Below are 9,015 nucleotides of genomic sequence, written 5' to 3' on the forward strand. Positions count from 1 at the left end.
AATAAAGTCATACAGAACCCTCACCAGTCTCACCTCATGTCTTGTCCTTTTCTGAACTTCTTTCAGACCCTGTGAGCACCTTGCTCTCTCATTTCTGGTCTCTGCACATGCTGAAGTCCCATCTCATGTACTAACAGTCTCAGCCTAACTCACTGTGACCTACCCTTCAGAGTTAATTCCTCCAAAAAGTCTCCTCTGAACCCTCTCCACAGTTTAGATTATGTATCAATATATGCTTCTATTTTTCTCTTTAAACATTTTAAAATAAGATCTCTAAGGAGGTAACATTCTCCACTTATTCCTTGTTGCAGAAATCAGTGCTAAAATTGGATGTGGACTTACTCCTTGCTATATTTATCACTAAAGAGAATATGAAAAAATAATGAACTAAATCTGTGGTGCATTCATTTAAGGAAAATGCATCTTCCAAAGCAGATGAAGATTTATAAGAAAAAGAAATAATATTCATACAATTTAATAAAATATTACATGTTATTTGCAAAATAAACTGTTCATAAGTGTCTGCTTTTTTATTTGAAAATTTCCTTTCATTTGACAAAGATTCAATGTGAATAACAATTTTATCCTAGCATTATTAGTTTGTCATAAAATTTTGTGAACTTATGAACTTACAGAATTTTGCCTTTATATATAGACTAAAAGACTATGGAAAACATACATATACACAAACACCAGTAGAAAGAAAAGAAAAAACAAATTGTCTATTCATAGGAAATTGCTCAGAAAACTTAATGGGACATTCATACAGCGGGGATTGATTCAGTTACTTGAAAGAACAACACAGAACTATATCTACTAATATGAAAAGATGTCTGTTAACATGTTATGGGACCAAAAACTCACAGTACTTTCTAAATTGCCTGTATGTATAAAAAAGAAAAACTTCCCAACATAGTTAAATTTTTAACAGTCAATTTTATTCTTTGAATCAAAAATATTACAAAGTCATTCAACAAGAGAAAATAGAAGCCACTGTGCTTAAAAATCTAATCAAAGTGTGCCCTTTGCCATAGCTAATATTATATTTTCTTACATAAAAGTTTATGTGTGTAACAGTAGGCAACAGTCAGCATTTCACCAATATCCAGCATAACCTATGATAGTCATAATACTGCAAATGCCTATGATGCTTTCAGCAGCAAATATGAAATCACATTTAGTGTACATTTTATTCCTACATTTTATTACATTTCAACTTTTTTGGAAATTAGCAATTCATTTAGAAAGTAGATGGTAACTTTGTTAAAATAACCTATTCTGTCATTCTAATGCAATGACATAAGGAAACTCTCTGAGTGTTTAGAAGGAAAAACAATAAAGAAATACAATCAGAATTCTGTATATTGTAAACATTACTTCTAATGTATTTCTCTACAGAACTTACATTTCAATTAGCAGGAAAAACTCAAAATGAGACAAGCTGACAGACTCAAGTTTTCTCTTTTCTATTGAGAAAACTCAAGTTTTCTATTCTTTCTAATTCTATCAATACAACACACGATTTTCGGTTTGTAGAGGTGTGCTTCTGAAATATAGAGAGCAACAAGTAACAAGTAACAGAGAAGGAGGCAGAGAAAGAGACAAAGGCAGGCATATTACATGAAGAAAGTAAAATTTTGACAATACATTAACCTTAACCCTTTTCTTTCCTCATCAATAGTCAACTTGAAAAAACATTTGAAATAACTGAAATTTCTGCTCTTATCTCCAAACTTAAATTGAGATATACCACACCAAAAAATAGAATAGTGAGTAAGCAAAAACTAAGCAGAAAAATACAAACTAGGAAGTATTACTTCTGAACTGACCAATTCTGCAAAGATCACTGGGCTTAGTTTTTAGTAATATAAATTGACATCATTCTCTTAACACACACTTTGGTTCACACCACGATTTATTTCTCAGTTTTTTAATCTATACTCTAAATAAACCCACACCACGGCAGAAATGAATGTGGGCGATACAAACAACTCTATTCAGATAAGTTGCTTAACGCTAAGAATATAAATGCAACAGTAGTGAGACAAAAGGTGAACGGATGATGAAATGAGAGCGATACCAAGATACCGAATGCTGGGGTAGAGCTTAGTAGGTGATTCTCTGAGTTTTAGTTTCCTCACCTATAATAAGGAAATAAGACCAACTGTATTCCAGGAGTATTAAGAGCAGTTTAACAATCAGATAAGCATCTAGGAACAGTACCTGGCTCCCACTAGGTAAAACTGCATTTGTCTATTTAGTATGTTTTAGACACTGCTTTAAATGGTGCATATGTATTAACGTAATGAATGATAACCATCACCAGCACTGCTTTCACCGTTGTGCTGCTCTCCACCTTTGGGGATAGCTCAAATCTAAATCCAAATTAAAGGGCGCAAAATTATTAAAAGCCATGCGTTGGGCACTGTACGACACTAGTTACATGGATTATTTCACTTAATCCTCACGACAACCCTGGTGTCAATAAAACGGCTACTATCATTAGCTCTCTTTTACAGATTAGGAAATACAGGGTCAGCCAGATTAAATAACTTGCTTAAGGTCACACACCAAGTAAGTCTGATTTCTTTTTTTTTTTAAAGATTTATTTATCTATGCATACGAGAGCTGGGGTACCGGCCAGAGATGGGGGGGGGGGTGTGAGAGGACTCAGCAGAGACAGGTAGGGAAACAGAACAGGCGCATCTACTGAGATACACTGCTGAGGGGAGCAGCGGGCGAGACAGGAGAGGTCTGCCGTGCCATGTGGGTAACTCCCTGGCAGGTCTGGGCTCGGGCTCAGGCTACAGAGGCTGCGGATCGCTTCCTAGAGCGGTGCTTCACCCTTGCCCCTGGCGCCACCGGGGAGGCCCTAAGTCAGTCTGATTTCAAAGCCTACCTGCTTAGCCATTCCAAACACTAAGAAGAAATGAAACGTCTAGCTCCGCGGTGTCAAAATAGCGGAGACGCCTGATGGTCAAAGTCCACTGGTTCTTAACGAATTTGTGGAACCGATGAGTCAGGCCTCGGGAATCAGGATCGACGCCAGAAAACTCTCACCAGAGTTTCCACGTTTTCTTTCAAATCAACCGCAATCTCCGCCCCAAAGGAATCCGAAGCGTGCAGAAGAATTCCGATTTCTACTCATTCACGCGCCGAGAGAGGAGGCCCCGGGCAGTGCTCAGCGGCCCGGCCCGGTCCAGACCCCCAAGCAAACCCCGAACTTCCACCCAGACGGGCCTGGGCCGGCTCCCCGCAGCCACCGCCGCGGAGCGCTCGGCCCCGCACGGCTTTTCGGCTTGAAGCGATTCGTCAGGAACGCGGGGAAACGCAGCCTCCCGACTCCCCTCCGACGCCCAGAGCAGCCGACGAGCGCCCCCGCCCCACCCCGGCGCGGCCCTCCAAAGCCAGGGCGCGGGCGAACCCACACCGCGCGGGCCCCGCCATTACGCCCCTCGTCGCGCCTCGTCGACCCCACGCGCCGGCACCTGCCGCCCCCTGACCCCCGACCCCGCGACCCCGCGCGCCCGCTCCAGCGCCCCAGGGAGGGCGGGCGCGGGCCCGAGCGCCTTCGCCTCACCGCCCCGGGAGCCAATCGCAGCCCGCGACGCCCGCCGCGGGCCAATCGCGGCGCGCCTCGGACCCGCAGCTCGAGGCCCCGCCGAGCCCCGTGCGGGACTGCGCGGCGCCCGGGGACGCCCGGAGGCCGCGGGCTGAGGCGCGGCAGCCCTGAGGAGGCGCGTGAAAGTTCGCGGAGCCGGCCAGCAGGCAAGACGGGGACGTACTCACCCGTCTGGGCGCTGGAGGGTCACTTCTCCCGGCGGGGCGACATCGCGGCTCAATCTGTGCCGCCGGCCGTCACGCCCCTGACCGGCCGTCGCCGCGGCCGCCGCCTCCTTGGCCTCAGGGCTCGCGGCAGTTAACCGCCGCCTGTTTCGAAGGAACCAATCAGAAGGCGCGGGGGCGGGGCTGGGGGCTGGAGGCCACGCCCCCGGGCCGCGGGAGCACGCGACCTGCGCGCGCTTCGCTGTCACCCGGCAACGCCCGTCTTCCACCGCCCCGAGGCCCCCGCTGCGGGGGCCGACCCCCCTTTTCTCTGGGGAGCAAAGTGACTTGGCCACAGAAAAGAGGGTCCCTTCGGGCCCGTCAGCGACTGCAGCAGCCCCTCCGATTTGTCCAACCTGGCCTGTTAGGACTGCCTCTTGGCGTCCTGGAATGTGGCCATCAGTTGTGTCCTGCCAAGTGCCCTTCCCAGCTCTGGCATCACTGGGGGCCTGATCCGAAAAAGCCTTGGTTTCTGGAGACGCAAACTGTCACCCAGCAGGAAGGAGAGCCCTAAGCAGTGCTTTCAGAGAGAGCCCCCCTCTTCCCCTGAGGGGTTAGCGTGAGGGATCAAGATGAATGTTTTTCCCCTGGTAAAGGGGGGAATGGATTTGGGGGGGCGGGCAATAGTCTATTGATGTGCCTTTAATTATTTTACATCTTTAAAATTCATTTTACGATTGCATATGTTTTCTAAAGGGGTGGGAATCAATCAAGCATAACTTGAAACTGCAAAAAATTTAAAAAAAAAAATTTAAAAAAAAAGAAGAATCCTGTAGTTCCAGGCCACAAAGGAGGATGTTGGTGCTTCCTACAGGAAACACAAGCGCCAGGGGAAGTGGGGGCAATTAACACAATGAGTGATGATGCTTACCAGCTCAGAGGGTTGAGAGAAAGCAGAGACCCACCCCAGCATGTGAAAAGAGGGGGGGCCTGTGATAACTGCAGATGTGGTTTGCTAATGAGGGGTGGGCGGTAGAGTAAGGCGGTGGAATTAATGGCCGAAAACCAGGAAGCCCAGGCACTGCCCTTCCAGTTTTATTAGTTTTTGTAAATCACAGCACCTCTGTGGGCCTCAGTTCCCCCATCTGTAAGGTGTGTAGATTGATCGGAATAGCCTGGAATAATTGGTTCTCTTTAACATTTATTGCTTCATTCACTCAACAAAACAATGAGGAGGTGGGGCTGCTTGCTGAAGTGAATCAAAGAAAACAGCCCCTGCCTTCAATGAGTTCAGCAGATCGGCCCTAAGAGGAAGTCTGGAGGCCAAGTGAAGAGGGAACATATAACAGTCCTGGGGGTGGTGGCCAGAGGGTTGAAAGGAACTGAACTCTGAAGGATGATTAGGAATCTGCCAAGAGACATAGTGTTTGCCAGGCTGAGAGAACAAGGGTCCAGAAATGTGGAAGCAGCCAGAATGTTAGTTAAAAGAAGATAGTTGAAAAGTTAGATTTGACGCTGTTTAAATTGGTTGGTTGGAGGAGACAATTCAACAAATATTGGGCACTTGCTCTGCTCCAAGCTCTGTCTTAGACATGGGAATCCAGCTTTCCCAGAGCTTCCATTTGGGGGTGGATGGATAGGTGAAGGTGGTCATCAAATGTTGATGTGTAAGTGGTGAATGACCCTGGTATCTGTAGTGGTTACTCCTTTTTATCAACTGAAGTGGATCCTAGAACATTCTGCTGCCCATGACTCAGTGGAATGATCTTCCCAGGACCTGTTGTTCAAATGGACCAATGTTTGGTAGTGTTTCTATTTAAAACTAAGGGCAGTTTGTCATACCACTCATTTAGCCAAATTTTGAGTCCAGTTATGGCTTTAAATTAAGTTGTTGAACCTTAACATCAAAACACGTATGCTTCTCAACACAACCTTAAGGTCAGTTGTGTTATACAGGTCTTATTTGAAGAATCACTAGTTGTTAATACTCCTTTGTTTCTTCTTAGACACACACTATCATAAAACATTTGAACTCCATTTGTTAAAAAATGAAATTATGCAATGTGACGTACAAGCACATCCCTACTCACATACACACCACTCAATAGTTCTAAGCAATTCAGAGTAACTGGCAGATTACTTTCCTTTTTTGTTTTCATTGTCTATTTGGTTTGTCTTGGAAACTTTAAAGTTCACATGCCTTATTGGTTAAAAGTGGGGAACTGGGCGAAGGGTTCTTTTCTAGAGTTTTTGACTCTTGTTGCTTTTCCCTTCTGTATAAAAAAGAAAAAAGTCCTTTTTGTTTTCTCAAGCTCACATTACATTAATTCCCAGTTAGTACCCACTCTCTAAGCACATTCGCCCAGCACACTCGCCCTCTTACCTATCTTGATTTTAACACTGCAATTAGTAATTAAGGGTTCCACCTAATGAGCTACAATCTACTTTCATGTGTAGATTTTCTAATTGGTGGTTAGGTTAATAACCATATTTTAGAGGTTCCCCTTTACTTGAAATTAGCATGGTTGTAACATGCAGAGCAAGCCTCACCAGTTTGCTTCCAGCAGATGACAAAGTCTATCCTATTCTAAACTTCCCCGAATTGTAAACATGTGTCCCACTTTAAGGAAACATAGTGCTTGGAAATCTAAAGTCTTTAAGTTATTAGATTAGTAATAACCGTTTATCTGACTACACAACTCCACAGAATACAGAAGAGTCTCTCATAATCATATAACTCTTAGATATTGATATGATTTGGTTTTCTCACAGCCTTATAAGATTGCACTATTGCTTAAAGTATAGTTGTTGGAGATTTTATTTTTTTTGCTCTTTCATTTATTAGTTGTTTTGTTTTGCATTTTGTAGCTGCTGCTTTTGTTGTTTTTGATATCTCTACATTATTGACCATCAATCCACAGATTGTGCCTTCTGCAATCTCTGGGCAATAAAGAGAATCTGGGCAATAGAATCTCTGGGCAATAAAGATCTTGATTCATGCAGTTAAACTTATTCAGTAATTTAATTAACTTAATTTCATTCAAAAGAGAGTCCAGAAGCTGGGACTATCACTGCTGGGGTAGGACTTGCCCACTAGGAGATGCGATCATTACCCAAGATGCTGCCTGAAGCAGAGTGGGGGGGAGAAACACCCTGACTTTTCCCTTTGTCTCCTCCAATTTCCCAATAGTGCCTTCCACTGATCTAACCTGCCTTCACAGGGGAATATATAAAATGCAGGATTAGCCTCTCTGCTAATATGAGCAGAGGCAAGGGGAGGGATCATTGATCTGAGCATAAATAAGATACATTATTTAAGTTTTTGTGGTGACAATGCTATATAACAACTCCCAACTCTCAGTGGCTTACAGTAACAAACATTGGTTTTTCTTGCTTGTGGATCTGCAAGTTAGCTCATTGTGGAGGGGAGGGGGCAGTGCTTCAAGCTATAGGTTGGATTTAAGTCTGTTCCTTCCAGTTCTCATTCTGGGACTTGAAACTATCCAAGACATGCTTTCCTCGTGGCAGCCTGCAAAGTGCAAGAGCAGCAAACAGAAGCATGTGATGTCTCTTAAAGCCTCAGCCCAGAACTGGCACACTCACTTCCACCCACATTCCATTGCGCAAGGCAAGTCACATCGCCAAGCCCAACATCAATGGCCCAGGACATATATTCTGCCACTCTTGTGAGGGGCACTACAAAAGCAAAGGCTCTGGGGGCCTCCCCTGGTGGCGCAGCGGTTGAGCGCTGGGCTGCGAGGATGCCCGCCGCCTCTGCAGCGCTGGTTCGTTCCCCAGCCGCCGGCAAAGGTCCCACCAAAAATAAAAAAAAAAAAAAAAGCAAAGGCTCTGGGCAGATAATTCTATGGTAGGGAGAGTATGAAGAATTTGGAACAGTAATACAATACACAAAAGTAAATAACTAGCACCGTCTACCCCCTAAAAATGTTCCAAGCAAAATATCTCCTTTCCTCTGAGTGGGTCATGTGCCCAGTCCTAAACCAATCACTGACCTAAGATGTACAATACTTTATGGCTCTATGGCTACGTCATGTTTCCAACTCTGAAACTGGGGGTGGGATAAACTCCATCCCCAAGGACGACGAGAAGAGAAGGGGACAGTTTCCCTGAGGAAATCAGAATAATTCTACCAGAAAGAAAGGAAGGGATTCTGTGTGTCCAAAAAACAATAGCTACCCACTACAGCAACAAACCCCCACATGTGAGATGTGGCAATTTACTGAAGTAATTTAATGAAGTCAGTTTCTGATGCTCAATAATAAAGAATGAAAACAAAACTTCAAAAACAGTTGCTCATCTAAATAGACACTTGTCCAAAGAAGATATACAGGCACCATATGCAGATGGCCAATAGGCACCTGTAAAAATTATCTCTATCATCAAGGAAATGCCAATCAAAACCATAATGACATACCACCCGACACCCATACAAGGGCCCATATCAAAAAGACAAGAAAGGGTAGAAGTTGGCAGAGGTGTAGAGAGATTTACGTAGGCACTTAGGCTGTTTCCATAACTTGGCTATTGTAAATAGTGCTGCAATGAACATAGGGGTGAAGCTAAGCCTTCAAATGAGTGTTTTGTTTTCTTCAGGTAAATAGGAATGGAATTGCTAGATTATGTGTTAGATCTATTTTTAATATTTTGATTTTTTATATACTTATTTCTTATCTCCTTTACTAGATTGTAAATTGCATGAGAGCAGGTATCCTATCCAGTTTTGTTCACTACCATCACTCCACTACATCAAAGCTGAAGAGATGTTTTGAAATAAACCACAAGCAATATCAGCTTATGACAGTCAGTTTTATTAATAGTAGTAGTAGTAGTAATAGCTACCATGGGGGCCTTAATCACCAAATTGTCATGAGTCACCAAATTATTGTTTATTTTTGAAACACTTAGGTTTAACCTCACATCAACCCTGGTGGGAATAGCATATTGTCCACATTGTGGACAATGTATATATATGTGTAAGAAAACTGAGGTTTAGAGAAGTTAAAAAGGTTTTTTAAAAGAGATTTGAAAAAGGCGTAGAGAGGTTAAAAAAGTTTTCTCAGGGTCACATGCCAAAGTGCTGGCAGATCCTCTTCTGTGATACTTCTATTAATGATACACATTTTCTGACCTTAAATAAAATGGCCAGATTCTGCCATTTTATTTATAGGTATGATATCCAACAACAAATATTTATTGTGCTTTTACTATTTCTCTTGTTCTTTGGCTTTT

The sequence above is a fragment of the Talpa europaea genome (assembly GCF_964194135.1).
Source record: "Talpa europaea genome assembly, chromosome: 15".
Lineage (NCBI taxonomy): Eukaryota > Metazoa > Chordata > Mammalia > Eulipotyphla > Talpidae > Talpa > Talpa europaea.